Source organism: Lissotriton vulgaris, unplaced genomic scaffold (assembly GCF_964263255.1).
Source record: "Lissotriton vulgaris unplaced genomic scaffold, aLisVul1.2 SCAFFOLD_975, whole genome shotgun sequence".
Lineage (NCBI taxonomy): Eukaryota > Metazoa > Chordata > Amphibia > Caudata > Salamandridae > Lissotriton > Lissotriton vulgaris.
Window position 1 is genome coordinate 217744 of NW_028241737.1, and position 18159 is coordinate 235902.

The following is an 18159-nucleotide window of genomic DNA, read 5'->3' on the forward strand; positions in this document are numbered from 1 at the left end:
AGCTGTGAGCGTCCTCAGTCTTGCTCCTCCATGTGATCGTCAGTCTCCTCCTCAGCATCCTCTTCTCTGCGCGCTGACCTCGCATTCCTGCGCCAATCTTTCATGGCTTTCTGAAGCGCTCTTGGATCTGTAAAAATAGTGGATCTTCCTAGCCTGTTGACTCTTAGCTTTGCAGGGTACAGCATCGCGTAGTCTATCCCAAGATCACGTAGTCGTCTCTTCATAGGTACAAATTGTCGCCTTGCCTCCTGTACCCGAGCAGTGAAATCCGGGAACAAGGATAATGCAGATCCTTCATAGTTGAGCGGTTGCTTCTCCAGAGCCAAGCGCAATGCCGTGTCTCTGTCCCTGTAATTGAGGAGCTTAGCCACTATAGGACGCAGTGGGGCCCCCGGCTTCGGTCTAGGGCCAAGGGTGCGATGAGCTCTCTCAATAACAAACATTTCTGAGAAGTCGTTATCTCCCAGCAGCTTTCTCAGAAGGGACTCCACGAATAATTCCATATTGCCCGTTTGAGTATTCTCGGGAAGTCCCGTAATGCGAATATTGCATCTGCGGGAGCGGGCCTCCAAATCCTCAGCCTTGTCTTGCAAAACTTGGATCACTTTGCCTAATTGCTTATGCTCTGTGTCCAATATCGTTTGTGCTTCCTCCACTTCACCAATTCTGCGTTCCGACATGTCTATGCGTTCAGCATGCTTATCCAGCCTCTCCGCCATCCGGTCCATGCGGTACGTAAGAGCGTCCATCTTAGTACCTAGGGAAGCAATACCGCTCTGCAAGTTCTTCTCCATAGCTAGTAATAGACCTCTGATGTCCGGCTCTGTGGACTCCCCTATTCCGGAATGGCCAGGGTCATCAGTTGCCTCATCAGGTAAAGGATCCGTGGTTTTAGTTTTCTTGACGTTATCAAAAGTAAGCTTAGGTTGTGTACAATCTGGGCGCCCCATGGTGGCACTATTCAGCTTCTCTATAATCCTCTATAGGGTCTCCACGCCAGTAACCCTGACTCCTCTAGCTGTGTCAACCTGTGTCCCTCTGTATGTAGGGGTGCACCTCTGACGGCCCCGTTGTGCATACAGTGTTCTCCTATACGTGCGGGCTTGCACAGTATAGTGAAGTAACTCCGTCCTCCCAGATACAGAGCATACGGGGAAGCAATCCAAGTTCACGCCCTGCACCACCGACGCAACCCCAGCGGGGCAAGGTCTTGCAAGGGGAAGCGCACAGCTTTAGGCCACCAGTGCCATGCAACCCATGAATAGTGTCGCGCAATATGCTTCCACAGAGTAGCTGCGCAGATGTTGATTGCCTGTGCCAATACGACTTGCAAGGGTTTCCACCTCCAGTGATATCTCGGAGTCCGGTCCCCATACAGTCTTCCGATTGCGCCTTTCTCTCATCCAAGGGAGACGCGACGAGGGGGGGTATCGGAAGGTCTCACTGCGTAGGTCCCTCAGCGATTATATCTTGGCCGAGGTGCACGTCCATTCAGCGCAAAGACGGTTATACGTGCACCCCACCAGCTGTGTTAATCTTCAATGCCCCAGAGGGTTCCGTATCAATTCAAAGCAAGGCTTTCCCTTAGTAGTATCCGCTCTAGATCGAGAGGTGGCTCCGTGGCTCATGTTGGCACCGGCAGCTATGTCCCTCCGAGCACCTGCAGTCGGACCCAGACCTCGGCCGCAGCTTCACCAGCAAATCGGTGGTGGTGCAATCGGGCCTAGCACCGCCGCATTCACAGTCCCTTCTAGCAAATTCTAGTTCATCATTTAATAAATACAACAAAAAAGTTCCTTTATCTTACATTAAAATTACGGTTCCATCCATGGTGATTCACATGCTAGTTCCAAACAAACCAACTCATTCAACATCCTTAATCTAACATATCCATTATTCTTTTCACTCTAGGGTATTACCCACCAAGAAAAGATGATAGGACAAAATGTTGGGGGATCTGTCTTCTCCCCTGTTGAGTCTTACTTCTCACTTTGGCCACACAGTATTGATATACTGAAAATAGGGACAGTCACGTCCTCCCTGAGGTTAAGTAATGACAAAAAGGGAAATGCACCAATAAATAAAAAAAAATCCCATAATTCTAATGTCCACTTGTTCAACAGATTAAAAAAAAAATCTACCTTTAGCAAATCTTCTTCTTTTGTTGACTTCACCAGATTAAAAAAAGGTGTGAGTAGGAGCAAGGACGGACTTTCCCTATTGTCCTAAAAATTAAATGACAATACAAAAAGAGACCAATGAATTATTAGGATCTTATATGTCTCTTGATTCTAAGAGGTAACTGGACAATTAATTCGAACGGAATTAAAAAATACACTCTACCTTTTTTATTAAAAACCCCCATCTGGGTAAGGCTACTGGAGCTATGGCCTACTGTGTGGCATAAACATCTCAATCACTGGTACACCACTGTTGTATACGTAAGAATGTCCTAGTCAAGTTGCCGGTGCCTGCATAAAAAGAACTCTATATTAAATGCTTATTGCCCTCACCATTGTGAAGACATGAGAAAAACTACGTGACTGCAAACATACTATCCCTGATAAATTGTCCAAAAATGACTACCCATTCGCTAGTGTCACCGTTTGTCAAGGGTCATGAACTGTTGTAGAAAATTCAAAGTGACCCAAATTGGACCTATTTAATATCGCACCTCACGAGAGTTTTTAAGTGTGTTGCCAAAACTAATTCTTTTAAACGTACGAAATGTAAATACCTTGCAACACACAAATGTTAACACACTTGTTAAAAGATTGTCAATGTGGCGGGGCGATAAACTTGAAACTTAATAAGCAACCCATCCAGGTCCTTTGCAGGTGAAGTCCTGGCAAATTATTTATTTTATAAGCCCCAAATATCCCTTACATAAATGGTCTCTCCATTAAATTCATAGGCTTGAAGAGCAAAGAGGCTGTTAATATGAAGGGGCGATACACTCAAAACTTAATAAACACCACGCATGATCCAAACAGGCTCTAATATACTCGAGCCCGGGTTGCACACAAAGCTCTACTCCCCTTTTTCATCTAACTCGGCAGGGGCGGATTGGCAATGCGGGCATTCGGGAATGGGCCGAAGGGCCGGTGTCTCCATGCCCTCTGTGGGCTGTTTTTTTTTCTCCCCTTTCCCAGCCACACAGTGAAGCTGCATTCACATCTCTGTCTCTGTCTCCGTGCTCACTGTGGACTTGGAAAGGGGAGAAAAAAAAACGGCCCACAGACGGCACAGAGACAGAGACAGAGAAATTAATGCAGCTTCACTGTGCGGTGGCAGCGATTATCCGCGGTGGCCTCTCCTTGACCCCCTGCCCTGCCAAGCAATCATACTGATGGTGGGCTGGCGAGGGGTGATTGTATACAAGAATCGGCCTCCCATGGGGGCTGGTGTTGCTCAGGCCTTTGAGCTATTTTCACCTCGGCCCCCCTGGGGCTTACGCAGCCCAGAAACAGTGTTTGTGCTAACACCTCATCCACAGCCCTTCACATTCAGGGCACAGTGGACGAGGAAGAATGGGTCTAGCTGTGGGGGTCAGGTGATGTTTGTAACTTGCACCATCTTCACCTCAGCCTCCCCCTGGCTAACGTGGATGACCCAGCAGCTGTGTATTGAGCTCCCCTGCCAGGACATTGCCCTGAGGCCTGGAGGGCTGGGGAGGGCTGAGTAATTTACTAATTGCAGGGGCCTTACTGCTGTTCATGTGCTCCTGAGCTGAAGGTCTGGGGAGGGCGGAGTAGGTTAGTAATGGCAGGTGCTTCCTGCTTATTAGGTGCTCCTTCGCGAATAATTTTGTGACAGAAAGGGGCCTTGCTGTTTTTTTAGTTGCTCAGCATGTAGGCCATTGTCACCTTGGCCCTGTGTCCGGTGCAAGAAGAGTATCCTCTCACTTTCACTCCTTGTCTGTGCCAAACATCTTAAGGATTTTGGGGGCCCTGGGCCAAACATATTTTTGGGCCCCTGTTCGGAACAGATTTGAATTTATAATCCAATTTCTGCTCTTTGATGCCCTCTTTCTGCTGGTCACTGGACAGAGCACTACCATACTTGTCCAAATTCTTAATGTATTTACATCTAATATTCAAGGACATTGATGTGTGTTTTCAATATTACAACACAGTAGCAGCTCACTAAAATTACTGAAAATAATCTCAGTGACATCCTCCCATTTCTCATATGTGATGGCCTGTTTGATCTCAAAGAATTTTTTATGGATGTTGTATGGAACATAAACACATTTTTCTGCAAAAATCTATGTGATAGGTTCTTACTCATCGCCCATATTAAAAATAAATTTGAAAAAATGGTATTTAAAACAATCTGTTTAAGGAGTATGCATGGTCATTAGGGCAAGATTCTCTGCAGAACAGAGCTGGCTCTATCAGGGAGGTCCCTGAAAGGCTGGGGCCCACATTGCCCATGCCTTAAAATGTCTCTGGTCTGTGCATAGGCATATGTGGCCTGACGCCAGAGTTGCAGAGATCGGGATTCAAGTTTGAGTCCCAGCGTCTGCTCAACAACCTGTGATTCTGGGCAGATCACTTCATCGCCCAGGCCCTTAATAAAAAATCGGATCATGTGTACTGTAATTGGTACTCATAAATAAAACTGTGTTTTTTGTATACGGACATCACCTGCTGGTTGTGAAATACATTTATGACTAGATTGTACAGATACATTTTCCAGCATTCTTTACACCCCAGACTGCCTTTTCCGCGTTTGTGAATTCTTACTTTTGTTATTACGTGTTCTATTCCCAGAGATTCCAGTTTTACCCTTTCTCCTTCACTTTGTGCTAGATTTCTGATTCATGTGATGATTAGAGTCTACATAGCTGGTTGGGAAAGAGTATCTAACAGCATTGTGCAGGGCGTTAAGACTGCAAGTAAGTATTCAGTTATCAGAACTGCAGTGCTCCTAGTCTTACCAATGTTACCTGCTCTGTAAGCTTTAAAAGGCTTAATTTACTAAATATTTCTCTACAAATTAGACCTCAAAGAGTAACCTGATGGTGTTCCATGAAAGGGCACGCCCCTTGATTGTGGGCCACGCCCCTTAATTTTGGGCCACGCCCCTTGAATGTGGGCCACTTTTTTCGTCAGTGCCCGGGCCAAATTGTGATCCCAATCCGACCCAAACTGCCCAATGCTTGCTGTCGCTTCACGGGACTGAAAAGCCTCCTGGGGTGCTCCTGACTTCCCCTAATTTTTTGACAAACTCCAGCTAGCCGTCGGACCGCCTTTTAAATACACCCGTCCGTCCGTCCATATGAATAGACATTGAAAATAGAGGGCAGACTTCAAAAATCCATAACGGCCACAATCTTAGACTGGACTTTTGACTAATCCCCCTATTACATTGTATATAATAATAATGCATCTTTAATGGGACTTCGAACTAGCCCCACAGACAGGTTGTATGTATTAACATTCTACAAATAGGGTGCCATGCCAAAGTAACCCGGACCAAATGCAAATCAAGGGTGGAGGGGGTGGCTCCGGATCAGTCGAAGAGCCAGGTCTTGAGGTCCTTCTTGAACGTGTGCAGGTTTGGGGAGCATTTGATGTTCACAGGGAGCTCGTTCCAGGTTTTGGCTGCGATGTAGGAGAAAGCTCTCCTGCCGGTTCTGTTTCAGTGGATGCGAGGGACCTTAGCCATGGTGAGGTCGGCGGAGCCGAGGTTCCTCTTGGGTACGTGGAAGGATACTCTCTCATTGAGGTATTTGGGTCTGATGTTGTGGAGGGATTTGTAGGCGTGGGTGAGGCGTTTGAAAGCACCCTGTTCTCGGCAGGGAGCCAGTGGAGGCATCGTAGGTGTTGGGTCATGTGCTCATGGAGAGGTGTCCCGAGGACGAGTCTAGCTGCGGCATTCTGGATGGTCTGGAATCTGTGCAGAAGAGTTTTGTTGATTCCGGTGTAGAGGGCAATGCCATAGTCCAGTCTGCTGGTGATGAGTGCTTGGGTGACGATCCTTCTGCAGTCGGGGAGGATCCATTTGAAGCTCTTATGGAGGAAGCGCAGGTAGTTGAAACTAGCGAAGGCGACGGCGTTGATCTGGTGGTTCATGGACGGGGAGGTGTCAATGATGATGCAGAGGTTCCGAGCATGGTCTGTACGGGTGGGTGGGCTCCTGAGGGCGGAGGGCCACTAGGGGTTGTCCCAGGCAGAGATGCAGGGACTGAGGATGAGGACCTTGGTCTTCTCTGAGTTTATCTTCAGGCAGCTGTCCTTCATCCAGGATGCCACATTCTTCATACCTTCCTGGAAGCAGAGTCTGGTGTCTTCTGTATTCTTCGTGAGTGTGAGGATGAACTGGTTGTCTTTGGCGTAGGATACAATGCTGAGCCCATGTTGTGTGACGATGGTGGCGAGGGGGGCCATGTACATGTTGAAGAGCGTGGGGCTGAGTGAAGATCCCTGGGGGACTCCACAATTTATTTCCGTAGGTTCAGAGAGAGGAAGGGAGGGAGCTGGATTCTCTGGGTTCTGCCGGAGAGGAAAGTTTGGAGTCAGTCGAGGGCGGCTCCTTGCATTCCCACGTCGTGTAGTCTGGCTTCGTGAGTGCGATGTGAAATGGTGTCGAAGGCTGCAGAGAGGTCTAGAGGGATGAGGGCCGCTGTGTGCCCTGGTCGAGCAGCATGCGGATGTCATCAGTGGCAACAAGGAGGGCGAGCTCCAGACTGGGAGGCGTCAAGGATGGAGTTCCCTTCCATGAAGGAGATCAGCTGGGTGTTTACTAGTCTCTTGGTGACTTTGGTCACAAAGGGGCGGAGAGAGATGGGACAGTAGTTCTTCAGGTCCGTTGGGTCAGCCGATGGTTTCTTGAGGAGGGTTTTACCTCTGCCCATTTCCAGTCGTCTGGGCAGATGCCTGATCTGAGGGAGGGGTTGATGGTACGTTCTAGTTTGGGTGCGATGATGGTGGTGCCCTGTGGAAGATGTGCAGTGGGCAGGGGTTTGTTGGGACTCCTGAGTGGGTTTTCTTCATGGTAGCTGTGATGAGTTTGACGGTAGCGGGGTCCCAGGACATGATAGTCGGCACATCAGCGTTGTTGGGTAGGGGGGTGGTGCTCGTCGTTGGTTCGCTGAAGTTGTCGTAGGGGGCCTTAATCTTCAGATGGAAGTAGGAGCTGAGCATGTCACAGAGTTCCTGGGAGGGTGTGATGTCCGGGGCTTCGTAGGTGGGATTTGCCAACTGCTGTATGATGTTGAACAGTTCCTTGGTGTTATGATAAACTTTTCTATTTGGAACGGTGTTCTTAGATGGAAAGTTATACTGACTTTCCTAAGTTGGGCCTTATAATATAATGGAAATAAGACCAAGGCACCCTGGACATTTAACCTTCACAGGTTGCCCTGTTCTATTTTCACTGCTATTTCAGTATAAAATATACTGAACAGTCTTTAAGAAGAAGCAGAGAAACAACTGATCTTTTTCCCTGTATTTACCTTTAATAAAGGGTTAGTTTAATTGTATTGATTTCTCCCACTCATCTCTTGAATTAAGTCATTGACTAATGGTGTTAAGGATGGAAATGTACCATTGTTCTCTAGCTTTCCTTTTATCTTCATGTTTTCTCCTCTCCTGTTCATAGTTACTTTTTCTAAAATATACCACTCAAAATCAGTCTCATTATGTCCCTGTTCTATATAATGTGCTACCAAAGGAGCGTTCCGTTTTTTTGTTTTGATAGCGGATCTATTTTCTAGTAAATATACCTTAAGTTCTCATCCAGTCTCCCCCACATAGGCATAGCCACAAGGACATCTTAACAAGTAGATAATGTTTTTGCTGCAGCAGTTGTTTAATGTGTGCGCTGCTATGGTTCTTCCATTGTGTTTCAGTTCTTTTGCAACTATACATTGGGGACACATAGAACAGTAGCCACACCTAGTGCTGCCTTTTACTATGGAGTTGTCAATAGTCCTCTGTTTGTTGACTGGTTCCTCCCTATATGTATGAACCAACTGGTTTCGTAGATTCATACTTCTCTTATATGCAAATAATGGTTTCTCTAATCCTACACTTTTGTCATCGTTGAGCATGTTACAGTGTCTGTTTATCACATTTTTAATTTTATTACTGTTCTCGCAAAACTGGCTAACAAATACTATGTTAGACATCTTTTTAGTATTCTTAGGTCCCTCAAACATCTCCTCCTCATTAAATAATCGTGCTCTTTTGAACAAGTGAGATATCAATTTTCTGGGGTACCCTCTGTCTCTCAGTTTAGCTTTTAAAACTTCAGAATATTTGTAAAAGTCCTCCAGCTCCGTACAATTTCTCAGTAGGCGGAGAAAGTGACTAAATGGTATATTATCCTTCTAGGAATGGGGGTGGAAACTGAAATAGTGGAGTAAGGTGTTTTTTTTCATAGGTTTAGTGTATAATTCCACTTCCAGTTTTCCACCCTCAGCTCTAACAGTAATATCCAGATAGTCAACACGGTCTTTATTGCAATGAGGGGTAAATCTGAGATTGTCATTTCCCAAGTTCAACCAACTGAAGAATTCCTTTAGTGATTCTATGGGCCCATTCTATATAAAGAATACATCCTTAATAAAGCGATGCCATTCAAAGATATTCTCATAAAGGGTGCAAGCTCGTTATGAATATGAATGGGGATTTGCCAGAGAGGGCACTGGGAAACCCGGAAACCTCAGGGGACACAAAACCAAGAGAAGCTGTCATACCAGACCCACTACTGGGAAAAAGACAGAGCGGACCATGCTGGAACTAACAGTCCAACATGAGCCCTACAGGAGAGTAGGATCTGCTTCTTATAGTTACCCTCACTGTTTTCTGTTTCACTGTTTTTCGACTTAAGGCTGGCTGGGTCCCTTCTATTCAGGACCCCAGCCTAGCTGCTTCCTCTCTAAATTGATTCCATGTACTCTTGGTACACTCCAGATTGGATACTGGGGTACCCTTATGAGTCTCTAGTATATGGTACACTATGTACCCAGGGGACTACCAGGGGCTGAAGCATGTATTATGCCACCCCTGGGCAGCCTTCTAAAATGACACAACAGGTCTGCTACAGCAGCCTATGTAAGGAGGTGGATGCACCCCTTACTTAGATATAGGTTCCCCATATCTACCTTATATCACTACACATATAAACCTATCAGTCACCCCTTTGGCAGGCCTTATCAATTCTGAAGGCAGGGTACTGCTTTTTGTGTGAGAGGATGCCCATGCATGAGCAGGGCCCCTCTGCAGCCTTCAGATTCTATTCTCTGGGGTTGTTTTGTGCTACAGCCAGACCAAAAACTCTTAAGTGCATTATAACCTCGCCCTAAATGCTAACTTTGGAATGGCTGCATGGAAACATGTTGTGTTTAGTGTCAAACACTTTGCAATCATACCCCCACATCAGTATGGTGTGGGAGTATGATCCCACCCTTCTATAGGGGGGACATGACAGCACCGGTATACCCGGTACCAGCTAACAGAGCCCTGGCATCACAAAATGGATGCCGACAGACACGAGTCTGGCCTCCTGCTGTTGGACGAAACTCCAGCAGGGGAGGCCTGGACAATAGGTGTCCTATTGCAGGGAGGTGTCACCACTTCCCAGACAGGCTTTAGTTATGGGGGCTGGATGGGTGCACTCCAAGAGTGCTTTGAAGTCTGCACTGGGAGTACATTTGGTGTCTATGTGCATAGCCCAGTTCAAACTGGTGGCAGGTGCTACCAGCCCCTGCTCTGGCATGAAACTGGACAAAGGTAATGGGTGTAGCCACCCCCCTTTCCAAACCCTCCCATAGGTGGGTCCCCAGAGTTTGTCCCACCCCTTCCTTGGGTATAAGATGGGAACCCCTGTCAACAGGACTTTAGATTTACCTGGAGGAAACTCTGATACTGAATCCTGGACCTTTGACGATCTACAAAGCGCTAGATGACTGAAGAATCTCCTTTGGAATAAAGGAGTTACTACCCTGCGAGGCAGGCCCCAAAGACGCGTCTAGCACAATTTCGTGCAGAACACAGACCTTCAAGAAGCACAAAATGGCTGGATGTATTTAAGCAATTCGTTCTTAAGCTACACGTATATTAATGCCGTAATGCATATGTATCTGGGCCTTATATAAGTGTGAGACTGCAGATGGTCATTCTGTAATTTTTCCCAGAAGCAAGTATGTACGTTAAGTAACATGATAATGCCCTAATAATGATGTCTCCAACATTTTAAAACAGATTTCGAAGGACTAAAAAGCCTCCCCAATGCCTATTTCTTAAATATACATCACACATATGTTTTTCTGCAGCCCTTGCATGCACTCAAGTATTGTGTGAGGCCCGCATGCACTTTGGATCTCTCTCAAAGCACTCGACACAATCCTGATCATATCCGGATAGACACTTTGTTCACCTGTCAAATTATAAAGCAGCTTTAGCAGATTATATACTTTGCGAGGGTCTAACAAAAAACATGTATGACGGATATTTCTTGATTTGTACAAGGCATGTAGACACTTGTGAGCCTCCTGCAGTAGTTCATTGATTATATGCCCATGAGAGAGCATAAAAGTCGCATTTGAAACAGGTATTCACAACACAGGCTGCAAAACCTTTAACATTCCACATGTCCACGAAGAGTAGAGAGGGGTTTGCTTTTAAAAATCAGCAATATTATGGCTGCAGGCACATTTCTTTTGTGGTTCTCCATTTTGATTTGTGGAACTTTCAGTCTGTTTTGAACAGCATTAACAGTAAAAATTAACAGCACTAACCCCTTTGCTGCTAGGCCTTTCCCCACCCTGTGGTGAGCTTTTTTTGCCTATATAGGATTGTTCGTGCTTAGGCCCCTGTAATTTTTTGTCCACATAAGGTATCCACCCCAAATTGGTGTTCTTTTCTTCCAACATTTTGAGGATTCTAAAGGTACCCAGGGTTTGTGGATTCCCCTGGAGGGAACTGAGAAATTTGCCAAAATACAGCAAATATGTTTTTTTTTAGAAAAATGTGCTGCAGAACAAAGCATCTGTTTTTTTCCCTGCAAAAGATATCAACAAAGAGGCTATGGTGCTATAATCACAGTTTTTTCAGCTTTCAGGAACAGGCAGACTTTTGTCAGAAAAACAAACTTTTCTACACAGTTTTGGAATTTTACTGGGACATAGCCTATTTTACAATATTTTGTGCTTTCAACCTCCTTCCAGTTAGTGGCAGAAATGGTTGTGAAAGCAATAATTGATCCTGGAAAACTATACATTTATAAAACACTATGAATTCTGCAAGGGGTCATTTGTTTAGGTCCTACCAGGTTTATTTATGGAGACTAAGGGGGTCATTATGATGGCGGAGGGTCCGCCACCTCCAGCTGTGCAGTGGCGGACCTTCCGCCATCGAAGGACTATTTCCCCCCCCCATATTATGATGGCGGGGGAATCAATGCGGCAGCATGACGGTCGCAAAGACTGCCCTCCACAGTTCCGAAAGGCGGTCCTTTTTTGACTGCCTTGTGAAACGAAAACATAGGCCAACATCGCAGCGGTGCATTTTAGGGATTACGATATCCCTTTCCGCCAGTCTTTTCGCGGTGGGCAAAACGCCATTAAAAGAAAGGCAGGAACGGATGCAGGAGCTCCTGGCAGGCCCCCCTTCATCCCTGGGCCTTGGACAAGTGCACTGGGGGGCACCTATGGTGCCCCCTACATATCCCTGCACCACGTGGCAGGCACTGCATGGTGCCTGCCACGTAGTGCAGGGATATGCAAGTGCCTCCTACTTGCATTGTGGTAGGGTTGCTGAACGCATACCCTCTACACAATGCAAAGTATGGGCGATGCGACAGCCACGGTGGCGGTCGCATCGTAATCGGGGTCACAGGACCAATGCAGGGTCCTAATGTTTAGAACCGAGAACACACAGATCAGAGGGCGTTGATGGTATAGTGGTGAGCATAGCTACCTTCCAAGCAGTTGACCCGGGTTTGATTCCCGGCCAATGCAGTACAAATACTTATATATTCTGCAAGCAGGATATATTTTAATGCAACATGTCACAAAATGGAAATATAATGAACAGATTAATCAGCCGTTATTTAAAAAATAAACAAATATGTAGGCAAGCATCTCAATCGCCCCTTCTGCTATATTCATTGTCCTAATATATGATAAGTTTCATAAAGCAGAGTCACCACTCACATGTGCTGGTAAAAAATATTTACAGTGGGCAGACAATGAAAGGGCTGAGGCCCAACCACACATTATAACTCCAGCATCTCTATGTTAAAAAGCATTTCCTAGGCAATATCTAGCCTCTGAAAACAATATGCAAGATCCATCGATAAATCTGGCGAAAGTCGCCAACATTTTGTGCATACTTGTGCCCTCACCTGAATGTAGCGCCACCTTGTAGACGTTGGAGGTAACTGCAGCTCACAAAATGTTTCATCAGAGGGCAAGTTTAGAGGAATCCAAAAGGCAGATGTCCATGTAAAGAGCCTCCGACTGCAGCAGGAAGGTTGGATGCTTCAAATTTGCATAGTTTCCAGTCCAACGTCCTCTCATGTACCGAACGCTCCCAAACGCTCAAAAGCCTCACACCGGGCAAGCCCTCACCGGGTAGATCTCTGGCTCCCAGGTAAAGCCAAATCCTGAGCATGCTAGTGCTAGGATCACAGAGAGAGCGAGAGAGGGTTCAATACCTGCTGTCTTCATAAAGGTCTGAAACGGCTAGTGCCTAAGAGTGTCTGACTTTTAGTTATGACTGATTATGAGAGGGGAAGATGACTTTTTTCTGCACCCAGCATGCCTTGCGATATACTTAGGCAAATGAGGTGAGAGCCCGACCAATCCCACGCTACTCCGCTTAATGCTCCTGGTAGGAAGGTGGATACCTGACTATGGTTGCCCCCAACTATTTGCCTGGTGTTTTGCTGGTTTTCCGACTTAGTTGACCTGGGGCCCTGCCAATCAGGACACCAGGTCTACTGCTCTCTCTCTAAAAATGGATTCCATGTACCTTAGGTACATTTCCAATTGGTACTGGGCCACCTTATCAGACCCTGTAACTCAGGGCATAGGTGTACCCAGGGCCTACCAGGGGCTGAAGCATGTATTATGCCACCCCTGGATGGCCATCTAAATCTGACACAACTGGCTGCACGACAGCTGGGGCAAGGTGGTGTAATCACCCTTTGCTTTAGGTATAGTATACCTATATCTAACCTTAAAATGGACACACAGATTCCTATCAGTCACTCCTATGGCAGGCCTTGACAATCCTGAAGGCAGAGTGCTTGGAATCGTGTGAAATGGTGCTCTGGCATGAGCTGAGCCCGTTTGCAGCTTGCGGAACCAAGTCCTAATAGCTGTTCCATGATAACGCATACCATATACTCTTAAGTGCATTATAATCCTCGCGGTTAAATGCTATCTTTGGTATTGCTTTATCAAAACATGTCGAGTAAGGTGTCATATGAATTGGAATACTAACCCCTCGCCAATTCTGGCGACGGGGTTAGCATTCCACCCTTCTAGAGGGACACGACATGTATGTAACTGTGAACCCCGGTTAAAGTTAACTGAAGCCTCAGCTCCACAAAATAGATGCTGCCACCACAGACACGAGTCTAACCTCCTGCTGCTGGGAGTCCTTCCAGCGAGGAGAGCTTGGACAAAGGGTTTCCTGTCAGGGGCGGTGCTAGCACCATCCCAGACAGGGTTTTGTGTATCCTGGGTAGGCAGGGCTTTACAGGAAGGTGACTGCAAGTGGCACCCCGGTGCTCACTACGCATCTGCCGGCTAGAACCAGTTCCAGGGGCACACCGGCCCCTGGCCTGGGGAAAGTCCGGCCTGGGAGAGGGGTGAAACCACCCCCTTCCTGGTCCCACCCCTAGGGCAGAACCTAGTTGCGTACCCACCCCTTTCTTTAGGATAAAGTCAGGAGTGGGGACCCTTCCAAATTAGATCATCTTTGAATCAAGAAACTACTTTCTACGAAAGGAACTCTCGACTTCTTCTCAAGATTTCTCCCTTGTGGCTAAGGAGTAGTCACCCTGCATCCGCAGGCACCATCTAAGAACTCTGCGGTTTGCTGCACGTCCTTCCTCAGGAATCCGACTGACCAGCTCGACGAGACCCGGCTTCCCTGGCACCTCTGACCTCTACCTACCTCTACAGCTAAGCTGAGAACCGTAGGTGCGACGAGACCTTGAGGGACCGGCCATCATCAGAACTGCACGACTTCTATCCAGCACGACCGCCGAGGGATCCTCTGGTGAGTGCTTTGGGGTCCGACAAGCCCCGACCCTGAGCAGCTCCAGCACCGAAGTCCAGCCCCCCAGCATCTCCACGATCTGCGTGGGGCCCTTCTGCTTTTTGGCTGCTCACTGCGTTGTCTGGATACTAGCCCGCTGGCTTGTGGCCTTCCCGACGACGATCAACGACGACAATACTGCTGGTCTGGTTGCTCCAGACTGGCCCTTGCTCCCTTCCAAAAGAGGAGCACCCCGGACCCTCCTGGTCCACTCCAGGCGCCATTTTAGGTCCACCGCGTGGGCTTGAATTTGCCAAGACTTGTTGCCCCAATCCTGGGTCCAGCGACGTCGACAGCATCAACCATCGTGGGACAGCTCGCACCTCCATCCTGGTTGCCGACAACGCCTCCTGGTCTGTGAGACTGCAGAGCCCAGCGTCGCCCACTCACCTGGTCGAGGTGACTTCGCCCGGTGCTATCCTGGTGCCCACACAATCACTGGCTAGTGATTAAGAACTTGGTCCCCTCTGCTTTCAGGTGTCATCCATCTTCGATCCAGGCTTGGGTCACTCGAACTATCTTCACTGGTCGCCTGCCAGCAACTTCTTTCTTCAGGCTCCTGGTTCGTCAACGAGGATTCCCGACGTCTTTTCAGACCTATGCAGCTGCAGCCCCTGGGCTAGGTAACTTCGGCATTTCGGTGCCCCAGCATAGCCTCACTATCCAAGGGTCCAGATCCACTTTCGTTTTCAACGTACCTTATCGGGTTCGCCCGAGAACACTAACTTTGCCTTTACTATCTCCCATAGACTTTGTCCCGCATCCCGCGTGAGAGTGCACACTCTGCACCCGAGTCCCCTAGGCCTCCTACTAGTAATCTGAAGGTTCAGTAGCATAGTCCTAGCGATTCCAAAGCCTATTAGTACAGTACTTACCTGCTAGTAATTTTGCATTCCACTTTCAGAGTATATGGTTTTTCGTGCCCCTCGGGCATTTGTGTAAATTGTGCAACTTAAAGTATTTTCGTAAGAGTTTTGTTGTGTGCTTAGTACCCTGTCCTCATAAAGAGTACAGGGCTGTTGTGATCTAAATAAATACACTGTTTATTTTCATAACACTTGTGTGGTGTCCTTTCACTTGGTGTTCAAGGGGTATATGTGATGGTATAACAGCTGGCTTAACACGCCATCTAGAGTTTAGCCCGAAGACTGCTCGTATCCACGCTACTAGGATAGCTGGTCTATAAGGTTGACTTACAACCAAACACCATAAGGGTTGTTTGGACTGATACAAAGTGCTCACTAGAATAGTGAACATTATATATCAGGCCAACTTCTCACACGCCTTATCTGCATAAAAAGAACACTTTCACAACAGAGCAGAGTGGCGCAGCGGAAGCGTGCTGGGCCCATAACCCAGAGGTCGATGGATCAAAACCATCCTCTGCTAATTTTGCTTGATTTTCCTTCCAAGGACCAAGCTGTCATTTCCACGCTGCCAGCAAGGAAAAGCACAAGCTTGTGCCAGCTATGTGAGAAAAGACTTCTCAAATATCTGTGTCTGCTGAAATACAAGAGAGGGATCGTCAAAGGATCCACCCTGTACTTTGAAAGTAAAGACACACACTAATAAGCATAAATGACTGGTGGGACCTTCAAACACTTTTATGGGCAGGCTTTGAATTTCATTATTCCCTTTTTGTTCTGCTCTTATCTATCTCCTGGGCATTTAATTGAATGTTCTGTATTTCTCTTCCCTGTTTTGCTTCCCATGCTGCCTCTATGTATTCATATCTATTATTTGTAATGCAGCTTTCTATTCTTCTCTTCTGCACAGCTTTGTCCTTGGTTTCAATCCCAGTTCCTTACACTCTGCAAAAAACTTTCTATTGCTTTTCATGTTGGTATCTAAACCAAATGCACCATTGAAGCTGGTGCAAGATAGTCATTGAACTCAGGGTCCTAATGTTTAGAACCAAGAGCACACAAATCAGAGGGCATTGGTGGTATAGTGGTGAGCACAGCTGCCTTCCAAGCAGTTGACCCGGGTTCGATTCCCAGCCAACGCAGTACTAATACTTATATATTCTGCAAGCAGGATATATTTTAATGCAACATGTCACAAAATGGAAATATAATGAACAGATTAATCAGCCGTTATATAAAAAATAAACAAATATGTAGGCAAGCATCTCAATCGCCCCTTCTGCTATATTCATTGTCCTAATATATGATAAGTTTCATAAAGCAGAGTCACCACTCACATGTGCCGGTAAAAAATATTTACAGTGGGCAGACAATGAAAGGGCTGAGGCCCGACCACACATTATAACTCCAGCATCTCTATGTGAAAAAGCATTTCCGAGGCAATATCTAGCCTCTGAAAACAATATGCAAGATCCATCGATAAATCTGCAGAAAGTAACCAACATTTTGTGCATACTTGTGCCCTCACCTGAATGTAGCCCCACCTTGTAGACGTCGGAGGTAACTGCAGCTCACAAAATGTTTCATCAGAGGGCAAGTTTAAAGGAATACAAAAGGCAGATGTCCATGGAAAGAGCTTCCGACTACAGCAGGAAGGTTGGATGCTTCAAATTTGCATAGTTTCCAGTCCAACATCCTCTCATGTACCGAACGCTCCCAAACGCTCAAAAGCCTCACACCGGGCAAGCCCTCACGGGTTAGATCTCTGGCTCCCAGGTAAAGCCAAATCCTGAGCATGCTAGTGCTAGGATCACAGAGAGAGAGAGAGAGAGAGAGGGTTCAAGACCTGCTGTCTTCATAAAGGTCTGAAACGGCTAGTGCCTAAGAGTGTCTGACTTTCAGTTATGACTGATTGTGAGAGGGGAAGATGATGTTTTTCTGCACCCAGCATGCCTTGCGATATACTTAGGCAAATGAGGTGAGAGCCCGACCAATCCCACGCTACTCTGCTTAATGCTCCTTATCTGCATAAAAAGAACACTTTCACAACAGAGCAGAGTGGCGGAGCGGAACCGTGCTGGGCCCATAACCCAGAGGTCGATGGATTGAAACCATCCTCTGCTAATTTTGCTTGATTTTCCTTCCAAGGACCAAGCTGTCATTTCCACGCTGCCAGCAAGGAAAAGCACAAGCTTGTGCCAGCTATGTGAGAAAAGACTTCTCAAATATCTGTGTCTGCTGAAATACAAGAGAGGGATCGTCAAAGGATCCACCCTGTACTTTGAAAGTAAAGACACACAATAATAAGCATAAATGACTGGTGGGACTTTCAAACACTTTTATGGGCAGGCTTTGAATTTCATTCTTCCCTTTTTGTTCTGCTCTTATCTATCTCCTGGGCATTTAATTGAATGTTCTGTATTTCTCTTCCCTGTTTTGCTTCCCATGCTGCCTCTATATATTCTTATCTATTATTTGTAATGCAGCTTTCCATTCTTCTCTTCTGCACAGCTTTGTCCTTGGTTTCAATCCCAGTTCCTTACCCTCTGCAAAAAACTTTCTATTGCTTTTCATGTTGGTATCTAAACCAAATGCACCATTGAAGCTGGTGCAAGATAGTCATTGAACTCAGGATCCTAATGTTAAGAACCGAGAGCACACAGATCAGAGGGCGTTGGTGGTATAGTGGTGAGCATAGCTGCCTTCCAAGCAGTTGACCCGGGTTCGATTCCCGGCCAACGCAATACTAATACTTATATATTCTGCAAGCAGGATATATTTTAATGCAACATGTCACAAAATGGAAATATAATGAACAGATTAATCAGCCGTTATATAAAAAATAAACAAATATGTAGGCAAGCATCTCAATCGCCCCTTCTGCTATATTCATTGTCCTAATATATGATAAGTTTCATAAAGCAGAGTCACCACTCACATGTGCTGGTAAATATATTTACAGTGGGCAGACAATGAAAGGGCTGAGGCCTGACCACACATTATAACTCCAG

At 46.5% G+C, this 18159-nt stretch overlaps 1 non-coding gene across 1 annotated transcript; it reads left to right on the plus strand.

The window, feature by feature from the left end:
* Nucleotides 1–17819: 17819 nt before the first annotated feature.
* TRNAG-UCC (transfer RNA glycine (anticodon UCC)) lies at nucleotides 17820–17891 on the plus strand. The gene has a single exon. It is a non-coding gene; the product is annotated as a tRNA-Gly (tRNA).
* Nucleotides 17892–18159: the final 268 nt, after the last annotated feature.